The sequence below is a fragment of the Protopterus annectens genome, chromosome 6.part0, assembly GCF_019279795.1.
Source record: "Protopterus annectens isolate FY-2018-M chromosome 6.part0, PAN1.0, whole genome shotgun sequence".
NCBI lineage: Eukaryota > Metazoa > Chordata > Ceratodontiformes > Protopteridae > Protopterus > Protopterus annectens.
Genome location: NC_056737.1, coordinates 590,407,409 through 590,431,017, shown reverse-complemented (window position 1 = coordinate 590,431,017; position 23,609 = coordinate 590,407,409).

The following is a 23,609-nucleotide window of genomic DNA, read 5'->3' as shown; positions in this document are numbered from 1 at the left end:
TACTTCCTTTCTTACTTTGTCTTTTTTCTTTCCTTCCTCTTTCCTTCCTTTCCCTCCCTTTTATACCTTTTCACTATTCTCTTTCCTACCTTTATTCTTCTCCTCACTTTATTACTAAATACATTTCTAGACAGTGCTAGGGAAAATATCTATAAACCTTTAAAGGGGATTATCAACAAGTGAGCTATGCTTTTCCTTATAGAGTAAGTACACCTGGTCTGAATTACAATTATATCTGTATCATTCATATGTTCTGATGCCACTGCATAACTGATGAAGAGACAAACTTATCTGTCTTATTTTAGAATCAGTTTGCATTACAGACAACATTCAGGTTATGACTATAGTCAGATAATTATTTAAACATTCTGATATAAATGAGATTTTAAACAAACATGTAAGAAAGTTTGAGCTTTAAACATTAATGTGGTTAATTGTCTAAAATCAGATTTAAAAAAGCAAACATCTGTATACATTAATAATAGCTCAGTACAAAATATGGGCATTTGCTTTAACTATTATAATGTTAACCATTTTAAAAAGTGTATATTCAAATTAGTCATTCTTTTGACCACTAGGAATATTTTTATTGGTGAAGAGTGTACCTGTGTGCTTTATGAGACTATTTGTGAAGATACAGCTTTTCACACATTATGTTTAAATACCTTAGTTCAGTATTATATTTTGAAAAATTATTTCAGAATCGATCAAAACTATGAGTGTAGAATATCTGTGTAAATAAGTAAGATGTTTATTTAAGAAAATCTTTGTTGTAGTTTTGCCTATTTTTGCCATTATCTTTGTAAAATTAAACATGACACTCTTAAAAATGTGTATTTTGTTTCATTAAATCCATTTGTATTCATCTTAAAAGAACAAATATCTTACAAAGTTTGAGAATTATTAGAAACAGCTAAAGCCAAAGAATACTAATTTTTATACTAAATACCTTCTTCCCTCTCAAGATTCATAAAATTAATTAAAACATAATATATTAAGTATAATATTAAAATCCAATAGTTGTTTACAAATAAAAGATAAATGAATAAGAAGAAAATGTATAAACTGTTAAACAATTTAATAGGTGAATACATTTTAAAGAGATCCATAGGGAAAAACAGGGGGAAGAAAAATAATATTGCATCATAGGGACAAAAAAGGAACTAACTCATGGTAAGAAATTAGAATAATGTAAATTTACTATTATAAATAATATAAAGATGAATTTTATATAATAAACATTAAAAGAGTTTAAAATAATTTATTGAAACTATAAAATATTTAGCTGTTAGACTGAGGTAGGTAATAAATCCTCATCTGGTCCACAGAGATATATCATACTTTAAAAATAACGTGTGTCCTAGTTTATTAAATATAATAGAACAAAAAATAACTCTAGAGTAGTAAACATTAGATTAACACACCAAGTCAAAGGCAAAGTACAATCCCAGTTTCAAATGTAGCCACACTACTGTCTGGCATATTCAAATAAGTGCTTCTGTCTCATAACATTTACAAAGGGGCTACATAATACAAGTTGAGGTTATGGATCTCCACATAATAAGGGAGATCTGAGAATCAGGCTCTCTAAGCAAACAGTAAGTCAAGAATTTAGTAATAAATCTATAAACACGAGGTTCAGAGTACAAGCTGGTTAATATTTTCTGTTTTGTTCAGCAAGAACACCAATAACCTTTAGCTTGAGTTCCCTTCTTGGACAGACTGCAGGAATGACCAAACTCATGACAACATAACAGATTACTGCTTTCCAAGGAAAAGAACTGCTGGAAGTGCATTCAACCACAGCCATGATCCAGCAAGACACATTTCATTCTCTAGCACATCAAAATAGACAAACAGCAGCAACTCAACTGTCCCAGTAACAGTTGAAGCCCAGAGCCAAACACTACCACAAAATCAGCAGCAAGAAAAGAAAACAAAGAGAGAAAATCCACAACACAAAACATCACACACCCAGTAACCCCCCAAAAAAAGACATACAATCACCATACATTCAAATGATAAATAAGAAACAGAATGCTTATGTAATTATTTGACTGCCCTTTCCTTTTCATAAACTTCTCTTGGAATAGATCTAAATCATTTACCTAAAAAGAAAGCATACTGAAAAAAAGGTTTTAGTGAGGTTATATGAGGATGATGATAAAATTAAAGATTATTACCTTTTATATTAATCTTGGGAAACAGAGAACCAAAGTACCTTTCTCTATGACAGCCAATATAGCCCTCGCAGCTTTCAATATTATAGATTAGATTAGAATTTAAAACGGTAGTAACATAAAAAATAAAGATATATATGCATAAAGAAGGAAAAGAAAACCTTATACATTTATTATATTTCATAAATATTATTGACTAGTTATTTAGTAAATTATTTTAGAGAGCAAATGAAAGTGAAATTAATAGTTAAATAGTTAATAAGTAATTAAGAAAGAGTGTGATAAGTTTAGAAGAAGCTATGCATATGAAACAAGGAGTATAAGTCACAGATTTATAAATACTATAATAAATATAGGAAGAAGGAAACAAAAACATATATAAAAGGAAGAACTTTACCTTATGAAAATGTGTGCATATAAGGCAAAAATGTTTATATCTTATTAATGCCCTTTAGATATGGAAAGAAAATTAATTTTTTTAACTGTAGATTCATTGGATATATCTGACTTCTGTTTCTTCTTTTTGACATCTGTCCAGTTAGATTAATCTAAAGATCTCTTAAAAGAGGATGACATCCAGTCCATTTCTTCATTTAATGAAATAATATTATTATTCTGATGAAAGAGCATGCTTCTTCTGAGATGTTAAAGATTCTATACCAGACAATGTATTTTTATTTTTGCTGGAAAAAATTAGTTGGGCTTTGTTATCATTTTGTTTAAGAGACTTAATGAGTGGCCATGATTTTTTTCTTAATTCCATTGTTTTAGATGAGTATTCATTATCAAATCTGATAGTAGATTGTTCACATTTTACTGGAGCTTTTGACCAAGCAGATTTTAAAATCAACTCTTTATCCAGGCCCGAAAGGAATTTAACAATTATTGATCTGGGACAAGTAGAGGAGTCTAACGAACTTTGTTTACCAATTAATCTGTGGGCTCTTTCAATATCAAATGACTAGCTTTTCTGAAGATTAAAAGTTTTTGGTATCCAGGTAGTTAGAAAAGAAATCATGTTGCCTCCCTCTGATTTTTCTGGTAAGCCAAAAATTGTAATGTTTTGTCTTCTTTCACGATTCTCCAGATCATCCACCTTTTCAGTAATCAAGTATTATATTTTTAAAGTCTCTGTTAAAGAATTATTTTCTTTGAGATGTTGATCCATGTTTGTTAAAGAAATCTCAAGATAAGAAACTTATGCTGTAGTTGCTGATGTAAGTCCATGAGAATATTTGTTTAAAACTATTTTCTTTAACTTCTAAGAGGTTTTCTTGAAATCCATCTATCTTGACTGATAAGTCTTATAAGGATGATATTATTTGATGTAGTTCTTTCTTAAGAGAAGAGTCTGTGTGATTATTTTTAGAACTGCTCATTCTTACTTGAAGAAGTTATAGAAGAGATAAATTCCCAATGATAATTTGACAGGAAATATTTAATAGATTGATTTCAAATTTGAATATAAGCAATGTTCAGAGATCATATAAAGTAAAAAAAAATAATGTTTTTAAGAAAATCCTGTTATAAAAATTAAAAATATAGATACCACAGAGCTCTAAAGAGCTATCTCAGTGCCATCTTGGCTTTGCCCCCCTCATTCATTTATCTTTCATTAGCAAGCCAAATCTCTAATGCCTGAGTTGCAGCTGAAACCTGAGCCTTAAATGGGACAAACATATGCCTTCCATGTGTGCCTCTGAACCAGTACTGAATAACAAGATTATTTTAACTCATGATCTGCCATAGAAGAATGAAAAGTTCATTATGGTCCACAGAAGATTAGGACATAAATAAGTAAGGGTGGGAAAGGTATGTGGATCTGCCGAAGAGACAGGTGGGACATGCTTTGAATTGCATATCTTAGACATACGCAGTGTGAGAGTATTTTTTATTCAGACAATGATGTCTGGAGAAGCCACTACTGTAATATCACTTATGGATATATGGTGGAGAGAAAGAAAGAGTGGATGAGAAAAGAGAGAGAAAGACAGGATGGAAGTAGTATCACATGAGTTCAGAGCAAGACATACTTTTCTGGATAATAGATCTCAGATTACCAGATTACCAACCACTATTAGCAGCAAGAAGTGAGGACTAGTGGAAAGTTGCTATGTAAATGCCCATCATTTTTATTTTATTTTGGCTGAAAATGATTATCAAGTTTGCTGGTGCTGGCTGTTGTTAAGGGTAAGAAGGAATATGCTGCAAGTGAAATACAATGAAAACTATTTTGTAATTTGCTTTCGGGCACAGAAGAGTCATGATTTCTTTCCATTAAATGCCAGCCTTTTCTAGCACTACGCAAACTGTCTGATTTTGCAAACATTTAGTATTTTACAAATCTCTCTTCTGTGGAACAAGTGAAATGCACAAGATATTTGGTGTGATCAGCTTGTTTGCTAATGGGATCTACCTTACTTGCCAGCTTTTATAAATGCAAGCTTTATGAGAAGGGTGGGAATATTATCTTATTGATTCCTGATTTGCTTAAACAGAATGAGACAAGATTTTGAAGAGAAATCAAACAGCAAAGGGAAGAATACATAAACAATTATGGCTTAGACAGCATTGCACATATTTTATTTTTTTATAAAATATGTGTTTATTGTATCTGAAGATAGTTTGTAGATACATTGTTCAGCTGATGTGGAATATTAAAATCAAACTCTAGATAGGTGAGTGCATTTTTTTCCAAGTCACTCAACAGTATGCAGACTGACTTACTGCAGATTAGAGTCCAGGATCTCTTTTCTAAATAAAATAATCATTAAATGCATGATGGTTTAGTCTGACTACTGTGTCAGGGCAAACTGACTGGACATTAAGGTGTGCACTGGAGTTGTCAAAGCACTCTCTTTTGCTACACCGTTTCCTGAATGATGAATATCAAAAAATGATGAGTCTAAACACCTAAAAACACCCCAAAAATCTTTTTATGTTGGGTCAAGTCCCCTTGAGCCCTCCATGTGGAGTGTCCACCCCCCCTAAATGATATATAACAACTCCACAGTTGCACCACAGTGGTAAAAGTGTAAACCCATCCAAAAATTGCACCAACTCACACAGTACAATGAATTGTACTGAAATTGTACTGAAGCTTTAAATTTTCAAACTAAAACTACCTGTCCGTCAATGCAATGATGAACTGTGCCAGACGGCAATATAGGCTACACAGTTCTTGTCAATTTGTATTGCAGTAGGCCTGACAATGACACATCTTTTAACTGTGTTCATATTGCCATATCATAATCATTGTTACATCCCCAACCAACCTAAAAAACAATATGAATAGAAACCTAAGTGCAAAATAAGGTACCTTCATGGTATATATAGGAAGGTTCTTAACTGCAAAAATATATATGAGTGTTACAGGAGAGAGAGGATAGATTTTCCATAGTGGATGAAGAGTAGATATACTTTAAATTGCAGGTAATAAATTTGATAGAAAACACTTAGCTGGGTGGTAGAAATGTAGCAGCCAAATACAAAGCAGTGGTTTTTGAAGTATAGACCCCCAAAATACATGATCCTAGCACAGAATAAAAGGCAGAGAAACTGAATACTGTTCAGTAAAACCTTTATTGGCAAACAAAAGACAGTCTAAAGATCCTGTAGACTGGTCTTGGTGAAACCCCTCTTCCTTAGTACATAAGTCTCTAGCTGAATGAAACAACACGATGGATGTATATATATATGTGTGTGTGTGTGTGTGTGTGTGTGTGTGTGTGTGTGTGTGTGTATATATATATATATATATATATATATATATATATATATATATATATATATATATATATATATATATATATATATATATATATATATATATATATATATATCACAAAACAGGAAATGACATCAGTCAATTTAACATCAATCATATCAAAATACCTAATCACAATATATCCATCTATCCATCCAGTGAGAATCATTCACAGTCAAGGTGTACACTGCCAGGTGTTTACAAGAAAAGATTATCTTAGCCTATAATGCATTCCATTAAATATGGAAGCAAGTTATATAACTGGGCTAGTTCTACAAACATTCATAAAGTCCTGGATAAAATAACACCCTAATAAAATAATCCATTTCTGTTCTTTTGAGGAAAGTACCTTGTGACAAGTAATCTTATGTAACCCCCTGGATGTGAGTTTGTCAATTCCTTTAAAATGTACAATAATCAGCTATGGGTGTTATTTTATACATGACTTAATTAATGTTTGTTAGATGTTTTGTTTTGACTCATTTTTATGATTGGTGTCCTTTCCTGTTTTGTGATGTGTATATCCAGTGTTTGGTTTCATTCAACTGAAGACTTGTGTACTGAGAAAGAAGGGCTTTTTAAAAAATGGTTTACAGGTCTTTAGACTGTCTTTTATTCAGCAATAAAGGATGAATTACTGAACATAATTCAGTTTCCATGTCTTGTGCTCTGTGCTGGAATTGTCTTTTTGGCTGCTACTGACTGTTTCCAGGCAGAAACCCTTCTGGTCAGAACATGGATTCCTTTTGTTTACTTCTTGAAGTATAGAAACATGATTTCTCAACAGGTAACAACCAATTGTCTCATCTGTTTGCCCTTTGGAATAGAAACCTAAATGCTCATTTCATCCATAATTTCATATTGTTAAACTTCACCCCTTCCTGCTTATTAATATTACTTTAGCTTTTAAAGTTATAAAACCTGACCTCTTTTCACTTCTACTGATTTTACGAGCAGGCTGTTCTTAGACCAACTATCTTTCAGAAGAGACGTTATTACTTACATGCCCCATGCTTTTCATTCACATTATAAGACACCCTTTAATCAAAGTACTCTGCTGAGATACAGTTTGGCATCTCTCATGCCCTTTCTGACTAACTGCTCTTCTAATGAGCACTTTGAGTCACTGTTCTTCTCTTTTTGGGGCACAGAATGCAACCATTATTCTAAAATTCTCCCTCTCTTCATTTGCTTTTATTTTTGAGGTGAAAAGTAGGTGATACCTCAGGAAGAAGTAAGTCTGGTAATATCACCCTGTTCAGAATACTACTGATCTCACCTACTGTCACATCTTTTCTGTTTTGAGATGCTTAGATAGTATAACCATGAAATGTTGTTTTTCTTTGGTAGAGTATCATTAAATTCCTCATCCCATAAGATCCATGGTTAGCATATTCCAGCCCTAGGGTACACTTTTTTGTGATTAACCCCTTCACCTACTGCACTATCTGCTATTCAAAGTTTACGACTGATATTCATTAAAAAAATTGGAAACTCAGATAGTAATTGTATATGACAACAATAAAGCATTTCTGTTTTAGCCCCCTTCAAGCTTAGAGGTAATGAAGTCGGTGAGAACTAAAGCTTTTGAAAAGAAGTCACTGAGATATTATTATTATCACAGTTTGATAACTCTCATGATATATCTCAGACTTTCACTTTGGAATGGAAACATTTTTAAGTAACAGTTGTTTTACATGTAAATAGGTTTATATGTCTTTTATAGGCTGACGACCATAAGAGCCTTTTTAAGCCTCACCATGCATCCCAAATCTTTGAGAAGTTCTAGTACCCTTGATAAGTGTAAGCAGGGGCTTGGGACGTAAAACATTTATAAGCAGGGTCCTGGGAGATGAACCATTTACAGCCTGCCTGAATCAATCTACTAAATATATTGCTTTTAAGAATGCAGGTACAATATAAACAGCTCATAGTAATCATTCAGCACATTACTGCTAGCTTTGCTTTTAACAGAATAATACTTTTTATGGCAATTACTGCTTCCTGCAAAGAGTGTATTAATTCACTTATTAACTTTGTGTATTGCCTTGAGAGATCACTTATAGCATTTTCAACTGAAAGCATTGTACACAGCATAGGCACTGTGGTGAGCAAGTGTTAAACGCTGCATGGTTTGTAACAGAAATAATCACTGAACAGTGTTGCATAATCATGCTCAAAGGTTTAGACAATAAATCAAAATTATGCTATTTAAGTTCTGTTCTAACTGACAGAAGAAATGTAAATACTTTTTTCTTTTGAAAGCAGATGCACTCAGTAACATGGTTTAACATAATAACAATTTGTTTTGTAATAAAAATGTTTTGAAATATATTCTACATTTTTTATAAAGAGTTCTCTAGACTACATCATTTTCAAGTAAACAGTTATTGGGATTCATGAATGTATAGCAAGACAAAGTGGACAACTAATGCTACATAGCTAAATTGTGTAGTGGGAACTATTATGTACAATAATGTCATGCAGCTGTGAAGGAAAATGGATTAAAAGTCAGCACTGTACAAAGTAGCTGAAGGGCAGAGGAAAACAAGCAGAAGGTACTGAGGTGTGTAGAAATCCATGCTATGTGCAGTGCACAGCACTTCTCTCCAAAACAGAAATACATAATAAGGCAATTATACTCTACATTACAATATTTTAGACCAATGTAGTTGACAGAATCAGTATGCCAGGGCTGCAGCCATGCAGAATAACACAGACAATTATGTAGTGTGAGCAGCATGCTGTGTGAAGAAAGGTAACAGAAGAAGATTGCAGCCTGCATGCAACAAGTAAGTTATATATGGCAGGTCAATGTTTATGTATGACCTTACACAGCTACAGAGAACATGCTGCACTACAAGAGAGGACATGCATAGATAGGCACAGTACAGTAGGTCTATGTATACAAGAAGTGGCTGAATGCACCACTATAACAACAAATTCAAAGGCACAGCTTTCCAAACATAGGACACACAGAATGTCATATGCATGCCACTGTCGGATACAAGCACAGAAACTAGTGCAGGACCCTCTCTGTAACCTGTCTATATACCCAAAGACAAATATAATTTCTAAAGGAGGTCCTTCAGTGTTTCACTCCCAGTGTAGATGCAGACTTTACCATTACACATGACATAAATGTTGATTGGCAACCCTCACTAGATTATGTTTTACCCTCCATCTTTACATGTCTGTAGTCTCATTCAAGTAATATATCTGACAACAAGAACAGACAAAACCTCAGGAAGTGAGTGTATAGGTTCATAGATACATAGGTGGTTACTAGGCATGTGGTGTAAACAATGTACTTTCTAGTTAAGGGAGTTGCTCACAGTTGTGCAGTAGGCAAATGGAAGTTTGGGGAATCAAATCCTGGACTACAGGAAGCACATTATTAACAGCTCATAGCCTTAATCCTTTGCTAGCTGTCAGAGCTGGCCTGGATTTTCACAGCTGTGCCAATTGATATTATATTAGTAGGTATCATGCATGAATCCATTAGTGACTACCTGACTACATTTATTTTGAGTATGGGAGTATTCAAAAATCAGGAGTCTGCCAAGGTTTTGCTATTCAAGAAATAAGAGGTATAATGATAAATTCTTCCATTAAGTTACTTCCTGTATAAGATGGAGTAGGCTGTCGTACTCTGACCATTTCCACTTGATCAACATCTTCATTCTTTCACTTAGGTGCTTTTGAATGTCTTGAACAGCATGGTCCTTTTGTAAAAGGCATACTTGACTGCTCAACTTAAACATTTTACCCGGAATCATGCCATAGAGTAAGGCCGTGAAGTATCATAAAGATCAAATTTGGTATCTTTTTAGATATTTCAAACAAGCTGATGTCATCTAACTTGGTGAGGCTTGTAACTTAGAAGGAAAACTCATTTTCACTAGCAGAAAGACATATTGATTTGATCAACAGTGTATGCTATCAAACCAGATACATTCTGGTATAATATAGAAAAGCTACTTAATCCTGGACAAAGCTAAACTTTTTCACCTTTCCTAATCTGAATGAATGAGTTTGCTGCTCATTTTTGATAATTTATCGTTCAGATGAATAGTAGTTAGGCAAAGGTCTGACTCTGACACTTCTCCACAGCATAAATTTCACACCTTCACCCTACAATCTGATCACATTTAACATCAGTTTTTTTTTTTAAGATGAAACCTGGGTCAGAGTCAACTGATAGCTTATCCCGTGAATTCTTAAAAGTGTCATCAAGTCAGAAGAATGCATACAATCAATATATTTTAGAGATTTTTTTTTTATTTCAGCCATTGATCATAGTTTTGTTAGGACAGTTTTCCTTCAATTGCTGTAATTTAACACATATATAAATATGGTTTACTATCAAAATCTTGACGTTAAAAACAAAAACTGTATTTAATGTCGAAACACAATATCGACTTCATGCATACTAATGAGATGTAAATGTTGAATCTGATGAATGAATTCATCAGATTCAACATTTACACTGAATAGCGAACAGGATGTCCTTATAGGAGCTAATGTAAGCCTAGCTCCTACCCTGGAATTCACTGTTTTGCAGGAGGGCAAACCCCCCTGCACCCCACACCCCCTGCTAACTATATACTCCAACTCTGAGATCGCAGTGCAGTGAGGAAAGGGATGAATTTCCCAGTCTGCACTGTACCACAATCTCTACTCATAACATCGAACTCCTATCAGCTAATGCACAGTGGCATTCTCTGATAAGAGCTCTTGCTCAATTAATGTTCGGCAACACGGGAATTGGCCAACAGCTGTTTGACATTCCCATGTTTGCCAACATTAATTCTACATTTTGATAGTAAACCTATAAATTTAATGTCTATATTCTCAAACAAATTAAGTTATTGGCTCAGTTCATATTATATATTCTATTGTATTTCATTATGTCTCAAAGTTGTCCTTACATTTTAAATATTTTTATTAAATTTTGGAGATGAACAATAGATATTACAAAATAATACAATTTGACCTACAAGTACTATTAAACACATAAATAGGAATTATATACGTCTTAAATAGTTTAAATAAGTTATGAATGAGAGTTTAAATTTTTATGAACAAATGACTCACATCAATTAAAAGAAGGGAGGTAGGAGACAAGAGACCATCATATTCATTAACTTAGCACACATTTCCTTACATGGGAGTTTCACAACGTTCCTTGTATATGGTCCTACGGGCAGAGTATTTCACAGATAGCACTTTGCTATGGTAAGAAATTGTGCACACATGGGACCACAGTACGGGTGTTGCAGATGGGACTGACATACTGGGATCCTTAAAGTTGTCCAGAATGCTAACAGGGAATGGGGGGATAACTTGACCTCAGTGAGCACCTTTCTGTAGACCACCTGCAATGGCTGCAGCTGCTCATTGACTAAGTGCATAGCTGATGTGACTTTGTGTATTGCTACTTTTCCTGTTTGCAGGCAAGCACAAAGGCATTTGTGTAGTGTTCTAGAAGTATAAGATTAATATGGAGCCCAATCATATTTAGTCAAACAAGGATGTGCCTATTAACCACTATGCTCTTCCTCACTCTGTTTACTAGCATTGCCTGCTATTGAGACAATATATGAGTCCATATAGTTGAGGACTAGTGATGGGATACTGAGATAAAGCAAGACATTCTTGCATACAGGAGGTGGCAGAGGGGGACAGTACTGTACCTTGATTGCTCCCTTCTCCACAGTAATGGCAGGTGGTGATTCATCATAGGTTCATAGGTGGTTACTAGGCTATTGACCAGAAGGTATTTATAAGCTAGCCATGTGTACCCAATATAATGCTAGAGAAACCCAATATAATGGACTTTGCCTAGACTCAAGATCTTATTTAGCAATGACTGCCCATATCTAGGAGGATCATAGGTGAAATCCCCGGGAAGAATTTACAGTTTCCCATCCAGTCATCCAGGCTATCCTTAAACAGTGACATAGAGGGGCTCTGTTTGATGTGAATTCGTAGTCTATTCCAGAGGAGTGGCAACCTCTGAGAAACATATCTGTCACTCCAGCAGGTCCTATTTATGTTGCAGGCCAGGTTAAGATCCCTGTAGCAGGTGACCCTTGTCCCATTGACTTGTGGATGTGCAGCATTTCCATAAGGTTTGGATCCAAGATTGCTTTGTAGGCCAGGCACAAGTCTCCTCTAAGTAGGCTGTATGCTGCTGAGTACAGTGACTTCAGTCTGTCAGTATATGACATGTGCTGGAGACCCTGAATTTTCTTGGATAGAAATCTCTGAGGTCTCTCAAGTTGCTGTATGTGCCTGGTAAGGTACATTCCAAAGGGAGCATCACACTCAATCATTGGCCTGATGACGGTTGAGTACAAGGGAGTTATGACCTCTTTCATTCTTGAGGCAATGCCTTTGCTAATGAGGTGTGTAACATAAAATGCCTTCCTTACCACAGTAGACAGATGGTGGTCAAAATTTAGGCTACTGTCAACTTATGTTCTCAAGTTTCTCAGTACTGAGTTATTACTTAGGTACAGTATTATCATTTATATGATAGTCTGCAGGGATATCATTTTTACTGAAGGGGATGATAATGCATTTTTGAGCACTAAGTTTGGGTGCATGGCTTTGGTACTAATCATTGGTTTGTATAAGCCCCTCTTGAAGTATATTGACATCATTTGGGGATTCAATGATTGCATCTAATTTGCAGCTGTCAGCAAACTTAGTCACAGCACCTCTGTTTTAGCCTGAACTTCTGAGAAGTATATTCGAAACAATAGGGGGCCCAGCACTGACCCCTATGGAACTCCACTGCTGACAGGTCAAAGGGTTGAGGTAAAGCCCCCAACTCTGACAGAGTGTGATCTGTCAGTGAGCCAGTTAGCAACCCATCTGACAACATAAGGGTTGATATTCAACTGGGAGAGTTTATCAATGATGCCCGAATGTGGGATTGTGTCAAAGGCCTTGGCTAAGTCAAGGTAGGCTGTATGCATAGATTGTTTATTTCTCCTGTGCCATGCCTATGGAGTGGGGGTCATGTAAATATTATGCTAATGAATGGATGTTGAGATGCAGGGGCTCCATTTGGCAGGAGCTCTACTTCATCAATGTGTTCGTGTGTGAGTCTGTGTCTGTATGTGTGCATGAAGCAGTAGGTGTGAGTATGTCTTTGGGTTGCTGTTTGCAGTACACTTTAAATAATACAGGTTATGAATTCTGATGACTGGCATTAAGCTGATGCTGATGTTCATCCTTGTGATGCTGTGTACAACAACAACTTTCATTGGTGACCCTTCCTTCATTGTTATTGCAGTTAGTCTGCACTGCAGTACCCAGACAGTTACCCTGTACACTTCAATGCATTAATCACAAATTTATGAATTGTGGATGATGTTCTGGGTCTTTTTATTTAATATTCTTTTTATCCCTGTACCTGCTGACCATTACATCTCCCCCAACTGGATTTGAACCTATTTGTTACCTAGTAGTGAGGATCCACCCAGCCTACTAGATCAAGAGCGTTTCAGGGGAACATCATTCAGGTAGCCATGAGGGCTGTTTGCATCTTCATCAGCATCATCCTGACAATAACAATAATTTTACTTATTAACTTTACCTTCCTCCCTGGGTAGAGGGATATATGACCCACATCACCATAGGAAGTAATATCACACATCACATAGCTGTAAATATATTTAGTTTGTGAGATCATCTATGAATATATTGTTTGTCAGATTGTCTATACTTATAAATGTAAATCATTATCTGTACACTGTACATTGCTTTGCTACATTATGATCTAATCTGGGCTGAGTCTGTAAATGCTCATTGCTTGATCAGTGTTCTACCTTGGTAAACAAATGTAAATAAATAAATAAATAAATAAATGCGAGGTTATAATGCCTTCCACTATACAAGTGCATGCTTTCATGCACTTGCTCAGTGAATGCTTTTACCTATCAACAGTTTGGTGCACCACATGCTCAGTTCCAGTTCACAAGCCTGTTCTGTCTCTGAAAGACTGCTACAACCTATGAACAGTGGGCATGCCCATCCTTTCTGTCAGCTCTTCCAAGCCTCTAATTGGACTCAGGTTGCCTTAGCCATTGTCATGGCTTTATTCCTCAATGCAATGAAGCTGGCTTATGATGCAGATATTAATTTGTATACCTACTGTACACCTGGCATCATCCAGGTGTGCAGCTGTGTATGCACAAATATCACAATGTATCAGGACATTTATGAACTGCACAGGACTATAATATGCAAATTTATTGCATCACAACACTATGCAGCTATAGAAGACCTTTATAAATACCACTCTATTTATATAATGATAGAAAAGAAGAAAAAATAAATAAATAGATTAAAACAAATGTTTACTGGCTTTACAACTGCTGTTTTACAAAATTTGACAAGTTTAAACATTTGCCCCAAATCTTTTAAGTTATTGGCAGTCATAGAATATATCTTTCCAATCAATATTTCTTAGTACATCTTCCACAGTCAAGATTATCTTTATGAATCATTTTAACAATCCTCTGAGTAAAGTAAAGAATACTCTCTTTAAAAGCTTTTTAAGTTTCCAAAAATGACATTAATTTCTTTGAGTAGGCGGCTGATTTTTTTTTTTCATTAATTTGAGGAAATCTTACTTTAATTATACCATTCTATTTATTCAGAAGTATTATACAAGTACTTTTACATACCAAATAAACTAGAAAAAGTGTTCCCAGTATATGATGATGGATCAAAGCGGGGATTTCATAAGTGAAAAGGAGAAGCTGGGACCACATTTTGGAAATGCTTGGTTTTAACAGAATTTAAACATGATTTGCAGTTAGTATTAGTAGGCATTACTGGGGAAGAAGTTAGACTTAATACAGAGTTAATGCTGTTAAGCTGGGATGGCAATTCTGAAGAACCACAATATAGTAAGGCATCGATTTTGTTACTGATGTTAGTTGCAGTCATAATGAGGAAGTGGAAAATAAACCCTGGGATTCAATAACGCCTACACTAAGTGTACACTGTTTTGAGTGAGCAGCAGACAACACAAGACATAACTCACACCTTCTTCCTCCTAATTTTAGTTTTCCTACTGATATTCCTGCATCTTTAAATATTCATAAAGGTTACCACAAAGTGTAGACTACATGTACACTTAGTGTAATCTTTCTGAGTGACTAGAAAGCACAAAACATGTGATAAGAATGTTCTTGAAAACATATTGTGTACACTTCATGTAGGCTTTATTGAATCTGGCCTGCAGAATAAACGTACAGTGGAAAAAGTAAAGACAGACAATTATAGAGGAATTAGAAAAATGAAAGTAAGGGATGATGAAAATAAAAAAAAATGGAGACTACTGATGCGCAAATGAAACCTATGAGAACAATATGTCATAGACTTTAGACAGAAATACACAAACTTCAAGTTAACAGGGCGAAGAGACTTGGAATGCCTTCAGTATAATGGGAAAGATTCTGATTTAAACTTCAAAGAGATTTGCTAGACAAAAAAGATAATTAGATAATCCGATAGCTAAATGTGGTCATTATATGTAAGTAAGTTGATTTGTGTGTCTTCTTAATTAAATAAATCTGGATTATGTTTTATATGAATGGAGTAAAAAGGAGAAAGAGACTGAAATTGTCTTATCATTCCTGCAACAAGAGAAAAAAGGACCAACCTCTGTTCCAAAAAGGAAAAGTGCATCAAGCACAAGGACTGCACAGTTATGTATGCATGTAAATAGCAATTTTGTTGAAAAATAAAAAAATACTGTTTTGAAAAAATATATAATAATTGTTTTGAGGAATATTTATTTTGTTCTGTAATAGAGTTTTATATAATACAGATAAATAAGATTTAGAGCTAAATAAATTAATATGATTATAGAGATTTGTAATAATTTGGGTTGATTGACTCTGTATATAAGAAAAATCACTTGAGTTTTTCTGAATAATAAAATTCATTATAAAATGAATGTAATAAGATGAAGCTGCACCATCTCCTCACTCTTGATTTAAGATCCGCAGCTGCACATGTGATGGAATGTTTGCAGAACAGAAAATGTCTTTACAGATCCCTATTTAACTTAGAGCAAACTTTATGGCTGCTGTTTTTCCATATAATATACCAGTATATTAAAAAAAATACCAACCAAAGTTTGAAAGAATCCAGTCTGGCTAATTTTGTCAAATTACTCCATGCCAATTGGTATTATATTAACAAATATTTGAGATTTATGTTCAACCCCCCCCCCCCTAATTCTCTGGGGGAGGGGATTAGACCATCTTCATATTTACATTCCTGCATCAATCCTTGCACATAGAGCCAAACCTTTCCTTTTCCATCTTTCTAAGGATACACTGACTAGAGATTATGGCATACCATGCCAGGTATAATTATTTGGAAGGTACATTAATTTTAATATGTCTATATACTGAAAAAGGGAAAAGGAAGAATCCTTTACTTCTCTTTGCTTTTTACAGATTATTGCAAGAGGATGTAATAATGGTACATAGAAAGCATGATTTGTTTTAGTGATTGCTTTCCTCCTATGTAAAATACACATGCACGCATGTATAGCTATGTCTGTGTCTATATCTATATCTATATATCCATATCTATATGTCCATATCTATCTATAGCTATATAACTATAGCTATATCCATATGTATATCTGTATCTATTATTGTATATATATATATATATATATATATATATATATATATATATGGGTCTAGTTCTATTCACTGAAAGCACATTTCACTGAAACACATTTGACTGTGCACAATTCACTGAAAGCTCAATTCACTGAAACACATTTCACTGAAAGTTATATATGGCCTTTTCCCCACTGTTGTGCAACCCTGGAGTTAGTATATATAGTAAGGGGTGTGGGGGGTGTTGCCCTCCACCTATTTTAAATATTTTGAACTATATACATGGATACTTGCCATTCCAATAAATTACTCTTTTCTGAACTTAATATATATCCAAAATATGTGGGGGGCTATACCCCCCCCCCCAAAACCACCCCTTACTATATATACTAACTCCAGGGTCACAGAACAGTGGGGAAAAGGCCATATATAACTTTTTAGTGAAATGTGTTTCAGTGAACTGTGTTTTCAGTGAATTGAGCTTTCAGTGATTTGTGCACAGTCATTTGACTTTAAGTGAAATGTGCTTTCAGTGAATAGTCCTAGACCCATATATATATATATATATATATATATATATATATATATATGTATATACACATATGTGTGTGTGTGTGTGTGTGTGTGTGTGTGTGTATATATATATATATATATATATATATATATATATATATATATATATATATATATACACACACACACACACACACACACACACACACACACGTACATATATATGGTTCTAGTATGTTTTGATGGCGGTGCTTTTGACAGAAAGACATATGACAAAAAATGATTGAAATTGCATTTGACTAAAAAGCCATTTCATTGAAAAGTATTAAAGTCTAAAGATGGTATTTATGGTGTTGTTTCTGAGTATGGGAGCTATTATAGTAGTAATTTAGAAGATTTTGTGTGAATTGGTAATTCCCACCAACAAGTTGTACTCCCAGATTTGTAGATATTTATGTCTGTACACCAGCACTAATTCACTGTATATGGTGTTTTCTCTTTTCTCCACAGGTGTGTGACCTTGGAGTTAGAATATATAATTAAGAGAGTATGGGGTACAGGGGGCTTCCACCCTAAAAAAATGCTTTTTGTAGTATATATGTTGTTTAGAATGTTTTCGATGAAATTGCTTTTCAGTTAAATGTACTTTCAATCATTTTCTTCGACCATATGGCTTTCAGTCAAATGTACCTTTGATTAAACAAACTAGAATCCTATATCTGTAGTTATAGTTATCTATATATCTATATCAATTTATCTGTTTGTCTGTCTGTTTACCTGTCTATTTCTGTTTATCTATGTTTCTATCTATTATGTTATCTATTTATTTAAATTTGTTTACCAGGGTACAGAATTGAACAAATGATGAGCAATACCAATATCTCAATCTATCTCTCTATCTGTATGGCTATCTATCTATCTATCTATCTATCTATCTATCTATCTATCTATCTATCTATCTATCTATCTATCTATCTATCTATCTATCTATCTATCTCTTTATTTGTCAGTCTGTCTATCTAACTATCTATCTATCTATCTATCTATCTATCTATCTATCTATCTATCTATCTATGTATTTGTTGAAATGGTAAACACAGGAGGAACAAGTTCCTCCTCTTTTTTTTGGTTCCTCTTCTGCTTTATTCATTCTGGCTTATTCCAGTAGCCCCATCCATTGCTAGGCCTACCACCCTCTCCTACAGCCCCCTATCTTCATTCTAAGGTTGTGGCTGATGTAAACCCTAAGGATGTCTTGAATGGTCATGCTATTAATTGCTTACACTGTTTTTTTATTTCATTTATGACAAACCCCATGCCCGCCCCCCCCCATTCATCTGATTACGTCTAAAGGCTACTACCATGTTTGGCCATTGCTTCCCCAATGGGAATGCCTAGATGAATGCCCTCCCTCCCTGTCAGCAGCTCAGACACCCAAGCCACTAATCAAACTAAACCACTTGGGTCATTGTTAGGGCTTTATCCCGCTACACTGGCTAAGTTGCTTTCCAGTTTTCATGGGTGAACTAGGAACACTGTTTAGTTAAGTGACTTAGTCAAAGGTACACATTAGACTCACAAACTGAAGTATCAAACCAATGAGTATAGCCTTAATACTTTGCAGCTATGTTGTGTTTACTTTTGTTATCCTAATCCTTTAACTCAGAATTTATTTCTAGTAATCAAAGACATGCCACAAGTGAATGAATAACAATATTAGCTCCAAAAACAATTAAGATCCATGAACTTTTAACAAGAATACAACAGTGCATTTTGTGGAAGTGTTTGTACCAGCTATTCCTCTGACAAGAGGAATCTTGGAAGGGACAGCCTTATTGGAGTCAGGTTCCTCGTATCTGTGGTTTGGAACAATATTAGCTTGCATAAGGAGTTCAAAAGAATCTTTGGCATAGACCACCAATATGTAATGCTCCACTACTTATTTATGCTTTATTTTGTTTAAATTCTAAGTATAAGCAGGAGGGGTAAATTGTGGAATTTCTACCTTGAAACCTCAGTAGGTGTACCTCTGATATACAAATCAAGAAATGTATCACTTTATGTGCAATAGAATCTAGCTAATTATATCTCATTCATCGGAAAGGCTACTCAAGTTGTACATCGGTAGTACAGACTGTAATGACAGACTTCATTTACAGCTACTTTAAGATTTGAGATGACTAAAATGCAAATCCAGTATGCCTCTTTCCTGACTAACACAGTGCTCCAACTAGTGTCAGGAATGATTAGATTGTTTGCAGATTATAAGTTTTAAAACTGTAACCCAGGTATTCACATGGCTCAGATACTGAGATGGACCTAGAGATATACACGCTATCTGTCTACATGAGGTGCATTTGGGAACTCTGAAAGAAACCAAAGTTGTTAAATGTCTTAAAGCTATATACATATATTGTGCCACCATTTTTCAAAAACTAATCATTCCCAGTTTTTGTGAGGTAGATTTTATATATAAGTAAATAGCATTTAACAGCAAGACATTCTTTGCATTAAGGAATATTGCTTCAGTATGAAAAGATTTCAGAACTTCCCATTATTTCTTCATGCAATGCCTTTCCACAATTTCTTTTGATCAGATTACTGATATGCTTTAGTATTACAGCAGCAGCACATTCAGTAGATGCACTTGATATTTTTTCAGTCTTTTAAAATGCCTCAGCATTTTCCTGGCTTTTTAAATCATCATCTAAACTTAGAATATTTGGGAAAGTCTGGGGGCTTCACTGATGATGCTGATAAACAAGTAACTATTTCAGTTAACTTCTCTTCAGACTGACTGTAAGAATATTCTGAACGTAGCTTTAGCTGGCATAATGGTTAATATGCTTACTTAACAGACACAAGGTACAGGGTTTGATTCTCACCTTTTTTTCAATAAATATCTTTATTAAATTATCCCATATGACATAGACAATCTTACATTTATATAAATGAAAACAAACAACATTGACACCACTTTGATTGCAAACATTATACATCACATACACCATTGAAACAAGTGTATTTGCAAACATTATACATCACTTATAATCTATCCAGTCAATTTCAGTTAAGCATTATATGGCTCATTCAAATCCTGTCTCTTAAACCTTGTTCCTTCCCTGCATATATTGTTTCCACAATTCCCATTTTTCCCATGTAGTTTGCTTCTTCCCTTTTCTATAGATCCAAATTCCAGTTGTTTTATCTATATTACTATATTCACTACTTCTAGTAAAGTTGGTCTAGACTTTGATTTCCATTTTCTAGTAATTGTTTTTTTTGGTAGCCACCATAACTAGACATAGGAAGACTTTACTATGTCTAGGCAATTCTGATTCTGTATCACAGCTCAAAAAAAAATCCATTCTAAAACCCATTCCTTAAATTCCTCTTTTTACAACTGATACCTTGCATTTTTATTTCAGTTATTATTGGCACATTATCTGAAATAGTTATTGGGTGCGTTTCAAGGCCATCAATTAAATGCACATGTTCCTGTGAGATATAAATTCTATCTAGCCTAGCTCAGTTTTTGTATCTTGGTGAATAATATGTAAATTCACTCCAAACTCCTAATATTGGATTCACATCTCCCATGCCAAACATTTTCATAAATTCCTTCAAAAATCTAACCTCCTTTGTTATATTTTCCCTTCTAGGCCCACCAGACACATCTTCAGTGTTGCAAACCAAATTCCAGTCTCCACCTATAAGTAATGTTCCTTGCTGAAATATGATTATTTCTCCCAGGATTTTCTTAAGCTCCATTATAGCAGTTTTAGGTGCAGTGTAAATGCATGCCAGTGTAATCCTCCTCCCTTACCAGTAGCCCCTAAGTACTATATATCTTCCATTATTATTATATTTTTTCCTCTTCTATCACTATTGGAGCTCCTCTTGCAATTAATATAAGTACTCCTCTTTTCTTTTGCCTCAGATATTCCACTGAATAATCATCCTGAAAACCTTTCTTTATCAAATTCACACGTTCAGTTATTTCCAGGTGTGTCTCCCATAGCATAGCTATTTAGCATAGCTGTTTGCACTCTGCATTTTTAATATAGTTCACTACTTTTTCTTTTTTATATTTATCTGTAAGACCATTCAGATTGAAAGACATTAAAGAAAGCATCATTTTCTTATATAGTTATTATTCCCACCTTTTATGTATAACTGATTTTTTGTTAAATGTCTAGTTCCAACTTTTATGTTACATGCATATACTGTTTGGCAAGTTGGTCTTTTATACAGTTGTTTCTTGTCATATTCATTTGAGCCTATGCCACATCTTATATAACTTTTTGTTTTTTGAAAGCCCTCAGACAGAACCAACAACCCCCCAACTTCCCTAAAACCTATTAACTTAATAATGACACACACAACTATGTGCATCTTCAAATATTGAAGTTTTTGCTTCCTAATAAGAACAAAAGTTCTAAGCCACACAGACAGGCTAGAGTTAACCAAAAAGAAAGGCTAGTCATGCTAAGACACATGGTATAGCCTATGCTATTAGTAAGTGATATTTGATTTTGTCTGTCTTTATAGCTCTCCCAGCTGAGAAAACACTTAATTGCTTTCAGTAAACACTTTCTACAAGCCATTTATCTTTAACAATTTGTCTTCTATTGACATGCAAACCAGATACAAAACTGCTAGGGGTACCTTGTTTACCAGAAAAAAGCCTTATAATATTCAATATTCTTTTTCATTTGCATGCTTTGTAATAAACTTGTTACTGGATAATCCCTAGAGTCTTAACCCAGTAATTTCCCTATGCAAGCATGGGAAAAAGCACACTTATTTTTCTTTTGTCATATTCTCTTAATCAGACCCTTCCTCTCTCCCCCTTTCTTTTCCCTTTTTTTAATTGCAGTGCTTACATTTCTTAAAAGTGAACAAAGAAAAATAAAGAAGGGAGAAATGGAAAACAAAAACTAAAACACCTGTTTATATTAGTATCCCCATTGCATTTAAAAAAACAAATGAGAAAACTTTATTTGGAATTTAATTGGTTTTGTCTTATCTTTAAAGACCTCCCAGTTGAGAAAACCCCTGATTGCTTTCAGAGAACATAATGTCCTAGCCAATTTCTCTTTTCTTTTTTCCCCCTCAGCCAATCCCCTTACATCAGACTGTCTGCTGTTTATCTTTATTAGATTGTTTCCATTGAGACATGAGAACCATGCAGTCAGTTTCTCTTTATCAGATTTTTTACATGGAAACATGAAGACCAACTGCAGAATTGCTACTAAGTATACATGTATTTGATAGGAAGGAAAGCCTCATAATGTTCAATATTCTTTTTCATTCACTTGTTCTCTCTAAAACTTAATCAATCTAAGGTCCTTAATCCAGTCATTTCCCCAAGCAAGAAGGAGAAAAAGCTCACTAATTGTAATGTTGTCATGCCTTTTTAACCAGGGTCATTTTTACATTGCATTGCCTATATTTCTCAAAACTGTACAAGAAGAAAGACAGACGAGGGGAGAAAAGGAAAAACAACAGCACCTGCTTACAATCCCTATTACACTTAAAAGTAGCATGCAAAGAAAACCATACACCACAAATGCAGTACTATTAAGAAAAGAAAATATTTTCTTTACGTACAGTTAGCATTCTCCACTCTCTTCTCCTCCCCAAAGCATTTTCCCAACATTAATGACATGAAGTAGGGCATATACTTTAGAGTCCCTCACAAATCCAACGAATTTTGAAAAAGTCCAATATTTCCAAATTTTTCTTGTTCTGCCATATTTCACAAATATAATTATTACATTGTAACCCCACATTGTTACTGGTTTTATTACTGTTTTTCTCCATCACCCAAATACTGTCTCTGCTTCATTTCCAATGTGCTCTCGATTCTTCTAGTCAACTCTCATGCTCCCTTCCTTCTCTCCAACATCTTCCATTGAAATACTGGAAAAGGTTTCACAGGTACAGCCTCTCTGTGGTCTTTATTAACAGAAGAACAAGAAGCAGAGTCTCCTTCTGTTTCACACCTCACATTTTTTGGACAAACTTTGTATTTCAAAAGAACCACTGCCACAGATCCAAAGAAATATTTTAATACAATAAAAACTGTAGCACATTGGCTTAAAAGCCTTCTTTTGTATTTCCTCTTTAGCATGCACTTCATGAAAAAAATGATTTTGCCCCTCCAGAGAAGAATACCTTAAAGACAGCTGGATACATCAGTATGAATCTTACACCTCTATCTTGACATTCCCTGAATAGTGAAATTAATTTACTCCTCTTCTGCCTGGTGTACAATGAGTAATCATTCTCCCATTTTTAGTATTTTGCCCTTCTGCCACAGTTTTGTCAGAATCAATTCCTTCTGCTGGTAGGATTGCATCTTTACTATTAAAGGTATTGGTTACTTTCTTATAGCTAGGTTTGGAGCATATGCATGATGTGCCCTTTCAATTAACAAGTCCTGTTGTGGAATACCAGTCCAGTTGCTTATTTGTGCTTTCA